The 20,230-nt window shown below is 47.4% G+C and overlaps 1 long non-coding RNA gene across 1 annotated transcript; it reads left to right on the forward strand.

Moving 5' to 3' along the window:
• The first annotated feature begins 77 nt into the window (after window positions 1–77).
• LOC109393499 (uncharacterized) lies at window positions 78–14,057 on the forward strand. Its single transcript, XR_002126273.1, has 4 exons — window positions 78–360; window positions 920–1,064; window positions 2,432–2,518; window positions 12,822–14,057. It is a non-coding gene; the product is annotated as an uncharacterized LOC109393499 (long non-coding RNA).
• The last annotated feature ends 6,173 nt before the right edge of the window (window positions 14,058–20,230 follow it).

A 20,230-nucleotide genomic window follows, 5' to 3' on the forward strand; every position in this document is an offset into this window, starting at 1 on the left:
CCCGCGGACTCCGGCGAGCTACGGCGCCGCCACCGCTCTCCGCTCTCGGCCCCCCCCCTCCGCCGCCCTCCCCCAGCCTTGTGCCCGCAGTTTCGCAAAGTCGCGGACGCACCCAGCCGGCCGAGCAGGGTTGTTGAGATCCCCGCCTCACCCCACGGCCCCGGTGGACGGATGGGTAGACGGAGGCGCGCGGTGTGGGTCAGGTTGGGACGGCGGCACACCTCCTACACGCCCTCGGCCCTACCCCTCCGGAGGCCGTCCACGATAATCCAATCTGAACGTTCCCTCCGCTACCACTCATCCCCAGATCCGCCTGAAAAGTAAACCGACTTGGAGAAGAACCTAGGGTGGCAGCTGGGGGTAATCCACGGACCTGACCTTCACCTTTGTGCACGGGCCAGAGACCCTGCAGAAGCCCTGAGCTAGGGGTTCCTGGAACCATTTCCCCCACCCCACCCCCACCCCATCCCATCTTAAAAAAAAAAAAAATAGGACTGGTTTCTTCCGAGCCAGACCCTGGCCACCTAAAATGGCCCACTTGGCTCCCGCCTAGGCCTTTCCTGACTAGGAGCCAACTCTCCCTGTGTTACTGTCCAAGGGAAAGTGTGTGCAGGCCTGGCAGCCAGTCCTGGCCCAGGAGCCCACCATCCGCCCCTCTTCCCAACCGCTGATGCGACTCTACCCACCGCACGTTTCTACCCTCACACGTTTGCTGCAGCCGTTCCTCTCGCTGCTAAGAGAACCCCATCGCCTTCAAGGCCTCTGCCAGCACTGCCTCCTCCAGGGAGTCTTCTTGGGAGCCTGACCCTCCCCCTCCCAGTCCTGCTCCCGCTGCATTCTGGGTTCTTCTCTGAATGTCCTAGATGAGAGTTGTCAGTGACTAGCTCAGCCCTCAGGAGTCCTTTCTACCTTCCTTCAGGTGGGGGCTGGGATGACCTGTGCTGCCTGGATGGCTCTGGGGTGAAGATGATGGTGAAGGCCCCTCTTCCGCCACAGGTAGAGGGGGCCAGGAGGAGTCAGCCCACCCTTTTCCTTTCCTTGGAGGAACAATGGGAGAAAAGCAGGTTGGGAGAAACTACAGCCTCTGTCCTCCCTGAGTGCCTTGAATGTGTGGACCTGGGGGGGGGGGCTGCAGCAGGAGGTGTCTGGACAGCTGGATCCAAAGTGCCAGCGACTTCCCAGTGTCCTCAGGGTGATGTCTCAACACCCTGGGGCCAACAGAGCTGGAATAATCTGACCCTTACCCACCTTTACAGCCTCACCTCTCCCTCTTCATGCTCCCATCCCCCACTCCCTTCCCTGCTCCTCCATTTTAATGTCTTTAATTTGTGTACAGTTCTTTTTATTCGTACATTATGCTTGCAGTATTCATACAACTGCACATAGTTTTAATTCACCCACGAGGCATTTTGTATCTCATTAACGTTTCTTTCAGCCTTACCTCTATACTCCCATCCCACACCCTTGATAATGCTCTTGGGTGTGTTCTGCTCACCCTGGTTCGAACTTCCAAAGATGCGGATCTCCAGTCTGCGCCTGCCTTGGGCCCACTTGGTTGTGTGATTTACTTGTGTATGTCCTTGTGTGTTGTCTGTGAGCCGTGGGAGAGCGGGGGTTGTGTCTGACTGTCCTTAATGCTCCTTCAGAACTTGTTGAGTAAATTAAATGTACCTAGTCAATGTGTACAGGGACATAGGGCTCAAGGAGAGGGCAGACTGGAAGTGGGTATGAAAGGGTCGTCGGCATACGGCTGGTACATCGAAGCCATGGCTGGTGGCTGAGACAGTTCAGAAGGGAGTTTAAAGGCTATACAGAGCCGAGTGTCAGTTGCTAGAGGTGACTCAGCCCTTAGGACTATGATGCTCTCCACCACCCCCATCAGACACTCATGCTGGTCCCAAGGAATCGTTTCTTCCACTGCCTCCTCCTTCCTGCCTCTCTAATCCTCTGGCCAGGTCCCCAGGAGAAAGGGACTCTGTGACCTAAAGTGGAGTTCTAGTTTCTCTCTCTCTCTCTCTCTCTCTCTCTCTCTCTCTCTCTCTCTCTCTTTCTTTCTCTCTCTCTCTGTTCCTTCTTCAGTCTTCCAACTCGTTAAATGGTGCGGGAGGGGGACACTGAACCAGAGAGCCCTACTAGCTTCAACATTCCTTGAGTTCAAAGACGCTGCCTACTGATCAGGGAACTGGGACAGGCTGAGCACTAGATTCACTGAGGGCCTCTTAGGCTACCTAGCTTTGCATTCCTGCTGAGCTGTGTAGTGGGGAAACCAGACCCAACAGAAACCAAGGCAGGGAGTTGGCAAGGGCTGGATTGGGGGCTTAAAGCAGGGAGCCCAATGAGTGATGGGTTTTGGGGGGGGGAGGGAGAGAAAAGGAGAGAATATAGGAGAATAAAAACGAATCTATTGTAATAAGTGATGTGTTTTTTCCAGAAAAGCATCTCCCTGTCCTGGGATGGGCTCACCAGATGTTGCCCAGATGTTGCTGGTGAAGGGAAACATCTCCCTCTGGGATCCCAAGTAAGCTCTTCCTGTTGGTGGGGAAATGAAGGGTCTGTTCCAAGGCAAGGAGGGTGGGGTCTGGATCAGCAACCGTCTGTGACTATGGCACTTACATAGGCAGGAACACACCCACACACCCTCAGGGGATTGCTGAAAACTTAGGAGAGTCCAACGAACTTCTCAAACATTCGGCACCCATGGGCCACCCATTTTAGGTAACTAACAGATTATTATGAGTTATAAATAAATATTTTTTAAAATTTATGATGCAGTCCCATCACAAAAACTAAAAAGGAAAAAGTAAAAACAAACGAACGAACAAACAAAACACAGTACTAAATGTAGCAAGAGTGAGAATTAGGATTTATTATACATTGTTGGTGGAGGGGGAAATGATACGTCAGTTTGGATAATTTGGCAGTACCTACTAAGGCGAAATATAGGTAAACTCTATGATCTTGTAATTCTACTCCTCAGTATATACCCAAGAGAAACAAGGTGCTGATGTCCACCAAAAGACACAAGAATGTTATAGAAGCTTTATTCATAACAGCCTAAAACTGGAAACAGCCCAAACGTCCAATAGGGGAGTGGAAGCAAATTGTGATTTATCACACCATGGAATATTGCACAGCACTGAAAAAGAACAAACCATTGCCTCATGGAATTACAGGGATGAATTCCTGTTCATTATATTGAGTAAAAGAAGCCACGTGCAAGAGAGGAATAACTATGATTCCATTTATTTCAATAAAGTTTAAACACAGGCAGAACTAAAGCACAGTGATAGATAACATTACTTTGAGGAGTGCTGACTGGATAGGGCCATAGGTGAGCCTTCTGGGGCGCTGGAGATGTTCAATATCTTGATCTGGGCAATGGATGGACAAGTATGTACATATGTAAAAATGCAAGTTCTACCCTTCAGATTTGTTCATTGTATGAACATTTTGCCTTGATAAGGGAGGAGGGGAGGGAATGACAATTGTAGTGCCCTGATTGTGAAAGGGATGCCCTTATTTTCAGCCGTCCATCAGTAAGCCTGCCTCGTGACCAGTGTGGGACACCTGGGACTCTCACAGGTCAGGTTCAACTGTTTAGGTTTCTCTCCATCTAAATTAGTGTAACAGGTAAAAATTGTATTCCACCATGATTCTTAGGTGCAAGGAACTTCATGGTATTTTACATCTCAAGAGTTTTATAGGTTTAGCTCTTACATTTAGGTCTTTGATTTATTTAAGTGTTAATTTTGACATGTGATGCAAGGTCAGAGTCCAACTTCATTTTTTGCATATGAATATCCAGTTTTCCCAGCACCATTTGTTGGGGGGGGGGGGGAAATAATCTTCTTTTTTCAAAATCAGATCAAAGCAGCTAAGTCCCAGGAGAGCTGGCAACCTCTGTCAGCAGGAACACTCTCTCTTGTGCTGCCCCAACCAGCCCCCTCCAAGGCTTGTATGAGGAATGGAGATGGCTTTCGCTGTCCAGGAGGCCTGACTCTCTGACTTTCCATCTATGTTGTCTGCTCACAGCTAGTGGGCCCCTTATCCAAGCCAGTGAATTCACCAAGAGGAGGTAGTGGCTCTGCCATTTCCCTTAATTTGAAGGCAAGGGAGGGGTCTCCAGTGAGGTTGGGAACAGGGACCAAGGGCCTGTCCTCCTTAAGGTGCTCAAACATTCCTGTCTGGACAATCCCACCCCATCACCTCTTCTCCTCCCCAGTCCTGGGGAGAGTCCTGTTCCTCTCCACCGTATGTCTTCCTCCTTCCCCTCAAAGGAACGCACCTCTCCAGGCCCCCATCCCTCCACCCACCCTAGTCTCCAAAGGTGTGGCTCCCAGACCAGCAGCAGCAGCATGACCTGAGAACTTGTTAAAAATGTAGATTTTTGGGTCCTCCCCAGACCCACTGAATCAGAAACTCTGGGAGTGGGGCTTGGCAACCTGTGTTCTGACAAGCCCTCCATTGATTCTGGTGCACATCCAAGTTTGAGAGCCACGGAGCTAAGGCGTTGGAGGGCAAAACCCAGGAAGGGGGACTACCTTCAAGCACATTTCTTGAACATTCTTGTTTATATAAACTGGAAGAGTTTTGAGCGTAGATCTGTGAATTAAAATTCTGAGCTGTTGAATTCTGGGTCAAAGGATTTTGACAGATATTGCCAAAAGTTGAACCAGTCTCATTCTCAACCAGTAATATCTGATCATGACTGTTTCCCAACACCCTCCCGAACTTACTGACCTCTGCCAATCTGATAGGAGAAACAAAGAAGACATATTACTGTTTTCATTGGCATTTCTCTAATTATGAGTGAAGTTGAGGTTTTTATGAGCCATTTGTATTTCTCTCTAAACTTCTGGTTTATATTCTTTACTTATTTTGTGTTGGGTTGTTTTAGGTCTTTGAGGATTGAGGAAATGAGCCCTTCTGCCTGTCACATGTGTCACACTTATTCCTGATATTTTTACCTTGTTTTATAGTATGTTTTACATTTTAAAATTTCTTAAATGTTTACTTTAGGGATCCTGGGTTTGGTGTGCTGCCTTTCCTATCGTGATATAAATAAATCACCTATTCTTTCCTCTAGAGTTTTATAATCTTATTTTTAATATATAAATCCTTTATCCATTTGGAATTTATTTTGACTTAAGGAAGGGAATAGGGTTTTCACTTTATGTTTTTCTCCTTAAACGATTAGTTAAATTTCCTACCACCTTTCTCCTCTAATTTGAATGTTACCTTAAACAGAAATTGAATCCTCATATGTATTGGGATCTGTTTTTGGTTTTCTCTTCCGGTCCACTGGATTATCTATTTCATCTTTGGGTACCAAATTGCTTTGTAAATTATAATTTCATAATGCATTCTATCATCTCAGGTCTAACTCCATCATGTTACTTTCCTTTTTCAGGGCTTTCCTGGCTTTATTTATTTCCGCATTTGAGTTTCATATCATTTTTTGACAAGTTCCCCGCCTGACAAACAAAAAAATCCTATTAGTATAGTTGACCTTTGAACAACATGGGTTTGAATTATACAGGTGCCCTTATACTTGGATTTTTTCCAATAAATATACAGTCTGCTCTCTGTATCCTCAGTTTCTCATCCACAGATGCAAACAACTGCTGATGGAAAGCAATATTTTCAGTCCACAGATGCAGAGGGCCAATTGTAGTTAAGTTTTTGGGGGAGTCAAAAGTTTTACTTAGATTTTCGGACTGCTAGGGGTTGGTGCCCCAACCCCCAGTTTGTTCAAGGGTCAACTGTATTTTAATTAGAATCACATTGGATTAATAGCTTAATTGAGCACTGACATTTTTATAATGTGTCTTTCTGTTCAAAAGCACAGAATAGAATGTTTCCTGTATAATTTGAATATGATCTTTCTGAAGGCCTTTTTATGTTATTTAAATATTTTTTCTGAATATTTTACCTTTTTGCGTGCTATTGTGACTTCAGTTTCTTGCTATTATATTTTCTAAGTTGTATATATTTTTGTTAAAGTAGAGTAAGGCTACTGAGTTTTGTATAATAATCTTGGAAACCTCCATCATCCTGAATTCTCTTATTGTTTCTGATAGTTGTGCATTTTTCAGTCATATTATCTATACATTCTTTTGCTATTCTGTTATGGCTTAGTTTGTTTTAAGCAGGACTGGATATGAGCTATTTGTCTTTTTGGCATCTACTTAGAAGAAATTATATAGTTCTTTGATCTATTAACATCAATTTTATTAGAGATTCTCTAATATTATTGAACCACCTGGATGCTGTTAGGATGAACTTACTTGGATATGATGAATGATTCTTTTGAGATATTCATTTATATTTGCTAATATTTTATTTGAGATTTTGCACCTCAAGTTCAATCATATTTAATATGATTCAGATTCTTCACATTTCTCCATATCTTTTGTTTTCTTTATAGGGCATGAGCTGATGGGGTTCATCAAAATGCACTCTTGTGTTTTGTCGAATTTCTACTTACATTTTCTGTATATTGATATCCTTAACTGTCATAGCTTACCCTTGATTTTGAAGTTATGCTATTTGGTGTATAGAGATTTCTAAAAACGAGATTCTTTATGAGGATACTGTTTTCTCTTGTTTAACTTTCTTTTGTCTCATTTAACATTTTTATTTTAAATTTAACCTTGACTGATGGTAGCACTGCAGCCTCAGCTCAGTATTTTCTTATGTACCTTGGTTTATATTTTATTTTTAACTTTTCTGAGTTATTTTGGTAAAGATGCATCTCCTTTATACAACACACAATAGGACATTGTTTTTTCATCCAATGTCAGAATCTTTTTTTCCGTTATTAGGATGGGCTTATCCTATTTACATTTGTTGATATAACTGATATATTAGCCTTAATTCTATCCTCTTATCTTCTATGGTTTCTATTTTAATCTCCCTCTGTTCTCAGTGTTTTACTATGTGTATTTTTTTGTTTTCTTTGATATGCATGTGTGCGCGCACATGTGTTTGTATTTTTGTCTGATGATTTGAAGGTTTCTAGTCTGTTTTTAATTTTTTCTAGTGGTTGCCTTTATATTGAGTTATTTCTCTGCCAAGAGAACAAAACCTTCAAATGTAGGGAAAGAGTCATATTCTCAAAGGCTCAGCCTTGGATCCACAGGCCCTATCTTTAAATTCTTGATATCTTATCTTCAACATGAAAAATGGCATTAGTCTTGCCCCGAAGCCAAAGGTTCAGGGTAATCAAGATTCTAAACATGCCACTGAGATGCTGCTTGAGCTGGCCACCTAGGACACAAAGGGATGCTGTATCTCATCTCGTGGATCTAAACCTCACGTGAATATCTTCCCTCGATAGGCAGCATACTTTGCTCTTACTTGCTGTCCATCTCTCCACACAGTGTCTGAAAAGACGTAGTTAGAGAGGACATGAATCGAGGGCATTGACCCTTCTTGCTATTTGTTTCTACACATATCGAGATCAGGAGCAGATTGTTGCCTGACAGCTGGTCTTTGTAAATACAGTGGGGAGTGGTGAGCATTCAGATACAAGAGTGTGTGTGTGTGTGTGTGTGTGTGTGTGTGTGTGTGTGTGTGTGTTTTCTTTCTGTTCTTTTTTTCAAGATTTTATTGGGGAATCATGGGAAGGGAACAGACAAGTTGCTGTCCTTTTGTTTTCAGTCTAGTTGTGGAGGACGTCGCTTCACTTGCCCATGTTGGTATTATCATTGCACTCTTCCCAGGTGAGGCAGTCACTCATTGGCCATTGGACAGCCGTTCACAGTGGCTCACGGGCAGCTCATGCCGGCTGCTGGCTGCTCACACTGGCTGCCAGCCACTCATGGTAGCTCACGGCAGCCCACTGCAGCCTATGCCGTCCCCAGCGACTCACGGCAGCCCAGCTCCAGGTCAAGCTGTTGTTCACCATCTTAGCGGTAGAGGGTGCAGTGTCACTGGCCCTCATGTGGGATCCGAACCGGGGCCCTGCTGCTCAGAGCTGGCGACCCAAGCCAACTCTTAACCAACGCCCCACTCGGGCGGCCCTGTGTGTTTTCTTTTAAATCCATGAATTGATGCTGGTTGATCCGTCAGTGTACCAACGGGTAATGGCACACTCAAACTAGGATGATTTTTAGGAAAGCTTATTTACAAAAAGACTATTTATATGTGTGTGGGTGTAGGAGTAACCTGGATGAGCAGCAGCAGAGCTGTTACGAGCAGTAGGTCTGAAGGGAAAAGAGGACGAGGGGAGCCCCAGAAGGAGAGAACTGAGCGGAGTGGGCTGGCTGCCTTGGGACGGGCAGTGGCCCCTCATTGAAGGATTCATCCAATGTGTGGACACTCACGGACAGGGAACCAGGGCACTACATGGCTTGATCTCAGGCTTGTCCCTTTCCTTTTCCGGCTGGGGCTCCCCACATTGCTAAGCACAACTGAATCCAGAAGCTCATTCGTCTTATCTTACAAAGGAATTTAGTGATAAATAGAACAAAAAGTCATCGGGTAACATTTCCCTCCTGTGTTTTCTGAAAATATGTGGAGAGCAGACACATCAGTGGTACGCCCATTAGGAATGCTTTCAACTACCGGTAACAGAGTGGCTTCAAACAGAGAGAGGCTCACTTCTGTGCCGTCACAGGAAGCCTGAAAGTAGGCAGCCGTTCCATATTCAGTGATGTCAGTGCTGGTGTCTAGAATCCTCCCAGGCTTGACCTTGTGCTGGTTGCTTCATATTTGCAAGATGGTTGCCCAGCACCAGACATCATGACCATGGTTAAGTTATAAAGAAGGGGGGATGAGGGGTCCCAGCATGTATGTCTATTTTATTTTTAAAACCCAGAAGTTCTCATAGAAGTACCCTCAGCAGACTTCCCATCATATTTCATTGGCCAGAACTGGGTCTTACGGTCTCCTATAGCCGCAAGGGAGACTGGGAAAGTGGGGAATGGGCTGGTCATGATCAATGGAGGTCGCTTGTCATCAGTTGCTTGAGACTGGAGACCTTGGTGCATGGATCGAAATCGGGTCTGTTAGCAAGAAAGAAGGGATGGAATACATTCTAGATCAACAATGAACAAGGCTTGCCACAAGTGGCTTCATTCCACAATAAAGCCAATTGTCTGCTAGCACTCATTCAGGACAGCAATCGCTCTTTCACACTGTGTGTGTGCTATTGATTTTATGTGACATCCAAAAGTGTTGTTGGATCGAGGAATTTTGCCAAGGGCTTCCTCTGCTTTTTCTCTGATCACACCATTCCTCGCTAGCCTGTGACTCAGTTTACAAGCCCCAGTGTGAATTGTGTTGGTTTTCACTGTAAGTCAGACCACGTTAATGGTACTTCTCTGGTTTCAATCTTTTCTCTGTCTTTCATGACAAAATGGATTGATATCACACTGGACGTTATTACGTTACCCATATTCTGGGAGCCTTGGTTGGTTTTCTAACTAACTTACAGGGCCTGCAGTGAAGATGATGCAAATGTCTCAATGGGCTTTGTGCCACTATTTGACAAAGTTGCATAATACATGGTGCCTTAGGGCCCTGAGGAAATGTATTACCAGTTAACAAAATCCCATTTTCAGTTGTTCATTCCCATTTCTGTCTATTCTGATTCTCACTTTTTCCTGCTTGTATATGTATAAAATTATCTCATTCCACAACCTCATCTATACTGGTATACATAATCCCATTTTATATTGCATTTTTTTAATACTGTTTTCAGTAGTACTTTTGTGCTTTAATGAGCCTCTTTTGACCTACTGATCTATCTTTATGATTTGGGACCATACTGCCATATGATACTAACAATAAAATGAAAATACAACAAATATAAGCAATAACGTGAAAATATGTTAGCGAGTGGAACAACAGTTAATGGCATTCTCTTTACTAAATATGAGCTGAGCTGAACTGGCCGACTGACTTGTGAGGGCACAGGTATACCCACAAGACCATAATAATTATTACAAAGGTAATGGATTTCTGTGGAAACTACTGCTGATCTCACATTTATGAAAAGTGCGTGAACACAATTGCTTGTCTGTGTAGCAGACCCTACCATGCCCTACTCATGTCCTCACACACTCACAATTTTCACACGTACTGATGGCCTCTCCCTGAAAACACATGTGGCTTTCAGCCCGGGGGATTTCTCTGGCCACAGGACCATGCTCAGCTGGCACCCTGGGCAGGCTGGAAGTGCCAGGGAGCTGATACCCCTGGCTGCAGCCTTGGACCTCTAGTGGGCTAGGGTGGGGTGCTCTGAAGCTGTTCCACACCGCGTCCCAGAGGGCCCAGTGGGACTGAGCCGTAGTTTCTGACAGCAGCCATTACTCAGCAACACGCCTTGGGGTGGTTCCCTTCCCATCGCCATCTACCTTCTCTTTTCTCCACTAGTGCTTCCTGAGATCACCTCCCAAGTGAAACACCTGCACTTAAATCTCTGTCTCGGTCCACTTCTGGGGAAATTGAGCCCAAGGTAGTGTTTGCTCTGAAATATGCTTACTGGCCATGAGATTCATGAACCCCACTGTAGGAAAAGCTGCTCTGGACAACTTTGCTCATTTTACAAAGGAGAAACCTGAGGCCCAGAAGGACCTGATGTGCCTAGGGTCCCTCTGTGGTCAGAGGTAGCTCAGTCCAGTTGGTCCTGGAGTTCCCTGCGAGGGAACCAGCATGGGCAGAGGTTCTAATGCCCTTGGAGGCTGTATTGGAAGGTCTGATGGAACTCCTTGACCCAGGGGCCTTGGCCCTTCTTAGACTCACCTGGAAGATCCACTGAAAGAGGACATGAACCTGCTGTCATAAGCTGGGGCAGGAAAGGAACAAGAGGAGAGGCAGCTGAGGCTGGAGGGGCCTGGGGCCAGTTGAGAAGCTGGGCCTGACCACTCTGCACCTCCCTATTCCCCTCAGCCCCTCCCAGCGTGTTCTCTAGCTCTTGTGTGGTGCTCAATTGAAATGAAGGTTTTCTGGGGCCAACCGAGTGGCGTGTTGGTTAAGAGCTGGCTTGGGACGCCAGAGGGCCCCAGTTGGGATCCCACATATGAGGGCCAGTGACACTGCCCTCTACAGCTAAGATGCTGAACAACAGCTCAACCTGGAGTCCCGGCAACGGCGTAGGCTGCAGCCCCTGCTGCAGTGGGTTGCCATGGGTTACTGTGTGTAGCCAGCAGCCAGCGTGAGCGGCCAGCAGCCACCATGAGCGGCCGTCCAGAAGCCGGCGACTGATCTGCCTCGCCCGGGAAGAGCGCAATGATGGTGCCAACTTGGGCCAGTGAAGCAACCTCCTCCACAACTAGACTGAAGAACAAAAGGACAGCAACTTGTCTGTTCCCCTTCCCCCAATTCCCCAGCGCTGTTCCCATCCCCCAATTCCCCATAAAAATCTTTTAAAAAAAAAGAAATGAAGGTTTTCTGAGTCTTTCCTGGAGAAATTCCCCACTAATCATCACACACACACACACACACACACACACACACACACACACACTCTCTCTCTCTCTCTCTCTCTCTCTCTCTCTCTCTCTCTCTCACTGTGATTGGACCCCAGCTTTGTGGATCTCAAAGACACTGTGAGATGGATTCATGTCCCATAGAAGAAAGTGGGAGATTTCTCTCTGCTTGTCTTTTCCTATTTCCTGTGAGAGCAGCTTGTGACCCTGTCAACCATTGCCAGAAGAAGAGATTGGCTTCGAGCCCAGCTTTCTAAATAATATGATGATCTGTTCCAAATGCCCAACCAAAGACCTTTACTGATTCCCAATTGACAGAGTGGGAAACCCAAGTCCAAGAAAGAAATTATACCACAAGCCCTTGACCTGACTCCCAGACAGTGATCTTGCCATCCTAACTTCAGTGCAGGCTTGTGAGGGAGTTTACTGAAGCCATAAGCTTACCCTCATGGTCGCCCCAGAATGAGTACAGCCTGTTGGGGGTCACAGTCCTGCTGGTGAAACCACCTGCCCTCAGGGCTATGTTCTGCCCAGGTCCCTCATCTCAGTTTCTATGAGGCCAACCAGGGATGTCATCCAAAGGAACTGAGGCACAAATGTCAGGGCCAGCTTCTGCAGGAGGACATTCACTTCTGTAACCCTGCTGTGGACAGGGTCCAAATTCACTCGGGGAGCAGCGGGGTGGGGTGGCGGGTGGGGGGGTTAATGATCCAGTGAATCTCTGCTCTCCCACAGGGAGCTAAGGTTAAGAAGGAGGGTAATACACTTACTAGAAGCTGGAGTACACTAAGGGCCACAATAATACTAGCTGTGATGGTTTAAAAACATGTCCACAAACTCACATTCTTCTTATCAGAAGGAGGTATCTAATTCCTCTCCCTTAGTGGCTTGCTTCTAATCAATAAATGTGGAAGAAATGATACTGTGTGATATCCAAGGTAAGTTAAAAAAAGGTGATACAGCTATTGGCTGGCTTTTTTGGGACACTCACCCTTGAACTCCAGCCACCATATTGTGAGAGAGTCCGGGTTGCATGGAGAAGCCATGTGTGGGTGTTCTGATCTCTAACCCCAGCCAAGGTCCCAGCTGACAGCCAGCACTAAATCCCAGATGTATGAGTGAATGTGGTTTCAAATGATCCCAATCCCCAGCCTTCATACCTCTTTAGTTATGCACTATCTTCACTAAGTCTTGCCCATAGTATAGATTCTTGAACAAAATAAATGTGTGTTAAGCCATGAAATTGTGCAGGTGGTTTGTTACGCAGCAAGAGATAACTGGAACGATACTCGAGTGGATCGTGTTTTTACTAGAAGCCAAACATTGTGCTAAACACATTACAGGATTGTAATCACATTTAATCCTCCAGACAATCCTGTTTTGTAGGTTCCGCGGGATCTCCATCTCATGGAGAATGGAAGCTCAGAGGGACAGATTGACTTGTCTGAATTATGGTGGCACAAACAAGACCCGAAGCAGCAGTATGCTGGTAGTAAATGTTTAACAACCAGTTCTCTGGGCTTAAAAAAAAAAAAAAAGAAGTTATGATTTGCAGTGTTTGCCAATTTCCATGGTGTAAATTCTCCCACCATTAGCTGGTTTCAAGCTACTGGCACTGGGAGTGAAATTGGAAGAGGTGTGCACACTCTCTGGGCAGCTGTGGCTCCGGTACACCACCGAGCGCAGGCTGCCAGCCCAGGACCTCTGTTCTGAGGAGATGATGGAGACAGCGTGTGCAATGAGGGATGGTCAGGGGAGCCTTCCAGATTTCTTCTGTGAGATACAGACTGCACTGTGGAAAAGTCGTTTTGCCCATTCACTCGTGCTGTTTACTGAACTACACAGACACTGTTCTAGTCACGGATCATGAGTGGCAAATAATACAGACAAGGTCTCTGCTCTCCTGGAATTTTCTTTCTGGCAGGACAGAGACAGAGGGACTCAAAGGCTAGGGCACAGTGAGAAGTTTCAGTTAATCTAAGAGTGGGAGATGGAGAGTGAAGTGCAGCCCAGACTGAGCATGTCACAGGCAATCCCCAAGAGGCGAGATGGGCTGGTGGCTCCCCTCCCTCTTCTGGCCCTTCCTTTTGGGGTTGGGGGATCGTAAGCCTGTTAGATTGGGAGTAGCCCCTCCCAGCCCAACAAAGCAGCCCCAGGAAGGAGGGGACACAGGTTTCCCAGTGGCACCTCCACCAACCCCTCCTCTCCTCTTCCATCCCTCCACCTGTTGAGAATCTGCCTCCTGAAGTTGGCCTGAGGCGCCTGAGAGTGTGGTTCCCCTGGGACCCTTACGTGGGTCCCCATCCTCAGGATCTGCAACAGAGACAAGAATCAGTGCACAATCCTGAAATAATTTCCACTGGGAGCCGATTCTTAACCGAAAAGAAGAAAAAAAAAAAAAAGCTTCTCATCCAAAGGATTCTGGGCTCTGCTGAGAAATACCTTCTGAAAAGCACAACTTCATCAGAAAGAGAATTATGAGGAATCACTCTCTTCCAAGATGACAACATCCAAGCTTGTACGGTTTCATCAAGGAAGGGGATTTATTTTTGATATACAAGATTGAGAATCTTAAAGCAGGACATGTAAAATTATTGAAAAGATACTGAGACATGGAAGAGTTTACCTGACATCTTGGGCTGGGCAGAGGCTGGGGTGGGGTGGGGTGGGGTGTGGACAGGTAATTGAGGGATTACAGCAAGCAACAGGACATGGTTCAATGGACTGTCGGATTTTTGATGTCACTGCTCCTAAAGCCATTGGCTGAACTGAGCAGGGAGATCTGTCCGTCATCTCTCTTCTCAGCCCGCCCTCCCAGACTCCCCAAGTCCCAGTGCTGCCTCAAGCCTCTTCCAGATGATTAGGGAAAGCTGTGGATTTGAAAAATTCATATGTGTACGTGGTTAAAACTATCCAAACTGGAAAAAAAAAAAGAAAAATTGGATCTCCTTCCTTCTGCTTACCCTAGGTTTCTCTACTAGAGGCACTATTAATAGGTGTTGGGGTTTTTTTTGTCTCTTTCCAGAAATAGTCTGTGTACATTACACACACACACACACACCACACACACACATGCACACATACATGCACACACAACACACACACAACACACACATGCACACATACACGCACACACACCACACACACGCGCGCGCACACATGCACACACATATACATGCACGCACGCATGCACGCACACACATATACACACGCACACGCACACACACGGACATGTACACCTCTCATCCTACTTGACCTAGGGAGAGGCTTTATCCCAGCCCTCCGCCTTCCTCCCCCCCCCCCTCCTACACACTTGCGTCACTTGGCCATGGGACACCCTTTGTTCCCCTATCTCACTCACTGATCCTTTGGAGGAGGATCCTTCCCTGGTTCTATTTTATCTCGCCGTCTCTACATATCGGATGGCCCCAGGGCAGCGACCTCCGCCCTTTTCTATCTGTGTCCACCACTAAGTGGCCCTTTCTGCAGCCACAGCTTTGCATATCATCTTGACCCCTGAGCCCCAGGCAGGGGTCTTCCATTCGCTGCTCCAGACCCACTCTCCGCCCTTTTCCTCCCAGCTCTGTGCCTGGTGACTGGTGACCTGTGGGCTCCCTTTCCCCCTCGCTTCCCCTGGGGTTTGACCACTGGCCAGCACAGACATGCGTCATTGGAGGGTGTGGGCCGGTGGGCGGGCAGGAGAGCGAGGTGAGGGTATACGTTCTCCCTGTAGGGCTGCCATCGACTGGCTGCACTCGTCCACCAAAGGCCTCAGCTCCTATCCGTTGGCAACATTCAAACTTGTATATCAAAAGTAAACTCCCTTCGGATGAAATCACAGCAGTCTGGATGCTGTCCTGTCCATTGCGCTGCCCCCAGATTCCAGCAACTTCCTCCTCTCACCCCTTCAGAACTAAGAATGGGTAAAGTCCCCATTGCTACTCGCCCCGGGCCCTACATTGCCCTCGTGGTTTCTCTACCCCTGATACACTTCTGTGGAAGCCGTTTAGTAAACGCTTCTCAAATTTCTCAATCCAAGTGCGCCAGCTGTTTCCCTCTGGGTGCCTCTCTGCTATAAATTCCAAACAACTCTCACATTTCTATTACCCCTGAACCCCTGACCTACGTCAGCAGCTCAGACTACTGACTCCTCACCCCACTCCCTAAAACTGCTCCTCCCACCGTCTTCCCAGCCCTGCTAAAGGACAACTCCATGCTCTAGTTACAGTCACTCCCGACTCCTCTTCCTCTCCCAGGCACATCTCTATCAGCAAATTCTATCAGCTCTACTATCAAAAGACACCTAGAAGCACATCACTGCTTGACATCTTCTATCACTCTTGTCCAGCCACCGTTGTGTCTCACCTGGACCATTACGACAACCTCGTCCCGGGGCTCTGATTCCACCCTTGACCCTCTGTCATCTCTCTCCGCTCAGCAGTCAGAGTGATCTATTAAAGCCTAGGTCAGATCCTGTCACTTTTTTTGTTCAGTACCCTCCTCTGGCTTGCCATCTCAAGCCAAAGCCCCTACAAGGGCCTCCGTTGTCCCCATCCCTCACCTTCACAACCTGGCTACACTCCCTTCTACCACTCTGCCCCTTGCCCATTCTGCGTCAGCCACACTGGACTCCCCACTGCTGCTCACACGCCACATAAAATCCTGTATCAGGGCCTTTGCACTTTCTCTGCCCTCTGCCTGGCAGATATCTGAAGCAGTCTCCCCTCATTCTCTGCTCATCTGTCAACTTGTCCAAGAGGCTTTTCCTGACCACTCCACCTAAAACAGCACAATCTCTCACATTTTCTAAACTCCTCGCTCTCATTTCCTTCACAGCACTTACTTATCCACACCTCATGCATTTCATTTGTTAACCCCCACCCCTCCCCACTCTCATACACTGCAGGAATCCGGCTTAGCCTGTTTTGTTCACTGCTATAGATCCTCAGCGTGTGCTCAACATGTATTGGTTACGTGAATATATATATATATCTTTAAAACATCATCACAGTGGGGAGCACAGACAGAAGTTCAGAGGATGCTCCCCGGTTTTGTGCACCCAACACCATAGCTTGGACGTTTAGCCCCCACACACTGCCTCATCTTTTTCCACGAGGCATAGCATCCCAGGGTATGCAAGCACCATACTTCATTTAACCAGTTCCCTGACGGTGGGCATTTAGGTGGCTTCCAACCTTTGGTATTTCAAACAATGCTGCTGTGAACCACCTTATATGCTTTTATCCTTGTGTTCATGCCTGTAGGGTAAATCCCTATGTGCATAATTGGTTGGGTCAAAGGGCATGTTCATTTAAAATTCTGATCTTATTGCTAAGCTGTCCTCCAAACTGGAAGGCCCAGTCCCGTGTCTTGTCCCCTCTCAGGACAGTGGATAAATACTCCTGTTTCCCCACCTGTTCCAGCCTCTTGATCCTGGTTAACACGGATCGGTATAAAGGGGTCTAGTTAGCATTGCTATAGTATGGGAGAAGTGAGCCATCTTTTCCTTGGGAACCTCTCCCGGCATCAGAATTTCCAGGCTGGAGACAGGGCCCCGGGACCACGCCGCCCTGCCGGCAGCACCCAAGGCTCCACCACCTCCCTCGTTTTCTGCGCTTTTCCTTCCTCCCCCACATGCGTCTGATTCCTGGAACCAGACTCCGTGACCTCACGCCAGTGACTTCACATCCGGGACCTTCTGGGAATTCTCAGCAGCACTTTTTCGTAAGAAATCTAACGGAGGGGGTGGGAGGGGAGAAGGAGGAGGAAGGGGGTGCGTCGGAAGAGGGGGGCGGACCTTTTGGGCAAGAAGAGAGAGCGAGCTGCAGAGCCCGCTTCCTCCTTCTGATCTTGGACGGGTGGAGCTGGCAGGGGTGTGTGGCAGAAACGCAGCCTGTGAGACCCGAGTACCCGCCCCCGCGGCCTGCAGCCAGGCACACGCACGCCCCTCCCCCGGACTCGGGTGGCTCTGGGCGTGCACCCCAACCCCCCTCGTTCGTGGTTTGGGGCCCGGGGGCTCTCCCCGAGTGCCTCCAGGCGGAGGCTCTGCCAGAGTTTTCTTTGAAGTGAGCTGGCGTCTAATTTGGCAGCTCTGCCAAAGGTGGGGAGCAGGTACCAAGATGGAGAAAAAGGGGTGGGGGTGGGGTGGGGGTGGGGGTATTGATCTGCAGGTACTAACAGTACAGTAGGGGACAGACACGCAAAACCGAAAGGTTACAACCGGATTTTCCAAGCTACTAGACTTCATAAGGTAGAGAGGTCAGCGGACACTCTAGAAGGCTTTTGCTTTGTGGAAGAGTTCACCTCCAAGGTAAATCTCCAAGACCAAGTCTTCCTGAAATGGCAGGGTGGAGAATGAGGGAGCACAGCATAAGCGAACCCGGGGCTGCATTATGACTTTTGAAGGCCTTAGACCCTTTTGCCTTCATGGGCTCCCTCCTCCAAATTTAAAAATAGATTTTACAAACTTGTGGTATAAAGATGACTATGTTAATGTTACCTAGTAAAACGTTTTCTTCTCCTTAAAAGTTCTTTTTGTTTCCTTCTGATTTTAAAAGTGTGGGGATCCAGGCCCAGAGAAATGAAAGAAACTTCTGCTTCAGCAAAAAATTAACAAAGTATCTTGTCAAGAAATTGGGAAAAGATAAACTAAATGCTTTTAGCTTGCTTGTTAGGGAATAGATAAACTAAATGTTTTATGGCTTGCTTGCTAGGGAAGAGATAAGTTAGGTATGTTGTTAGAGAAAAATAAATAAGTCCTGATTTATAGTTCGTTAGAAGAAAATAAACTTGCCAAGTTTTATGACTAGCTAGAAAATAAGTTGACTCTGTTTGTTAAAGTTTTTTTTCCTTTTACTCACTAACCGCTTTTTTTTGCTTCTGTATCCAGCCTAAGCTATATATTTCCCCACTAGCCAAGACTCGAGGTCCGCTCTCTTTCTCTCTCCCCAATGAAACGGACCCCCGAGCTTGGGAATAAAGTCTTTGAAATGAAGACCCTTTGTCTCGGTTTTTGTTAATTACCTGAACCCCAACAAAAGAAGTTAAAACTTTTTCGTGGGCCCCTAAAAGTATGGCGGGCCTGAAGCTCACCAGTGGGTAAGTGCCCGGTGGGTAAGCTGGCCCTGGGCAAAGCCAGGGCAGCGTGACACTGGACAGAACACTGAAGCACCTAGAAGGTACAGTTCTCATGGGGAATGGATGAGGAGTGGCTATAAAGAAGGGAGCAGCTGCACAAGAAGCGCCTTGAAAACCTAAGGCGCGTGGGTGTTATGGTAGAGGAGCCACTGCAGGGCTGGACTGGAGGATTCACAGCTTGGGGGTGGCACTGAAGGTGGGGAGAACTTCGGGATGACTGTTGCCACCATATGACATCCAAACTCTCTAACTCTTGAGCAACTGTGGAGATGGGAGGCAGGGGAAAGGGAGAGAGAGATTTGGGAAGCCACAACGGATTCATGTGAGGGGTTGGGGCAGGGAGAAGCCTGGGCTGACTTCTGGCTGGCCCCTCTGCTGTTACCCCTCATGGAACGGGTGAAAACGAGAAGAAACTGCATGTGTTTCAGGACTTTGGGAAGATCAGCTGGAAGGTCCTTCATCAATAACACAGCAGGGAGAATTTATGTATCTTAATAGACCTGTGAGTAGCTTCAGGGCCACCTCTTGTGCAGATCTCTGCAATGGTTCCTAATAGGCATTACAATCTGCCCTCCTCCCCTCCCCTCTTGCTGCCTGAGGCACCTCTCCAAAGCGCCATTCCCATTGGGCCACTTTCCTGCTCCCCATGGCCCCGAGGACAAAACCACAGTTCTCTCCTGGGCATTTGCAGAGTTCGGAATGAGAAAAAACAGACTGGGTTTTCAACACCCCTTATAGTAGAACGCTGTTCCAGAACCTCACTTGGCTACACATTTCTCAATCCCCAATAACTCCCCTCCTCTCACCCTGCCCACCCCCTGACCAGAAACAAAACAAAACAAAAAACCATACTTGTTTCCCACCTTCCAATGCAAACACTGGGCTTCCTCCAGAGCAGACATGGCCAAAATCAAGGGCTGGGGCAGGAAATACACTTACAGGGAGAAGAGCTGGGCAAGAGTGACTCCTTCAAAGAGAAACCTTCATTTATTCACTCTAAAACAGGGACTGAGCACCTACTATGTGCTTTTGCACCATTCCAGGCACTGGAGGTGCAACAATAAACAAATGAGAAGTGGTTTGCATGGAGATGATATTCCAGTGGGAAGAAGACTTGACTGTGGAGATGGTACTTCCCAAAGAGGGCCACATGTTCTAGAACTTTGCCTCTTCCTAATCAAAAGGTGGTGTCTAATACCCCTTCCATTCAATCTAGGCAGGCTTGTGACTCACTTGTAACCAACAGAATGCAGCAGAAGTGATTTTGGGTGACTTCTGAGGTAAGATCATAAAAGGTGACGCAGCTTCTGCCTTTGGAGCCTTGAGACCAAATGTAGGAAGTCCAGCTACCCTGAGACTGCCATGCTGTGAGGAGGCCCAGGTCACATGGAGAGGCCATGCATTTGTGTTCTGGCTGACATCCCAGCTGAGGTTCCAGCCAACAGCGAGCATCAACTGCCGGACATGTGAGTGAGTGAGTGAATCTTTAGATGTTTCCAGACCCTAGTTGTCCAATCACCCCAACACTTGAGACTTCCCAGCTGAGGCTCCACACACACCATGGCCCAGAGACAAGCCATCCCCACTGTGTTCTGTCCAACGTCCTTACCCATAGAATTCATGAGCATTATAAAATGGTTGTTGTTTAAACCACTAGG

The sequence above is a fragment of the Hipposideros armiger genome, unplaced genomic scaffold (genome assembly GCF_001890085.2).
Source record: "Hipposideros armiger isolate ML-2016 unplaced genomic scaffold, ASM189008v1 scaffold_380, whole genome shotgun sequence".
Taxonomy (NCBI): domain Eukaryota; kingdom Metazoa; phylum Chordata; class Mammalia; order Chiroptera; family Hipposideridae; genus Hipposideros; species Hipposideros armiger.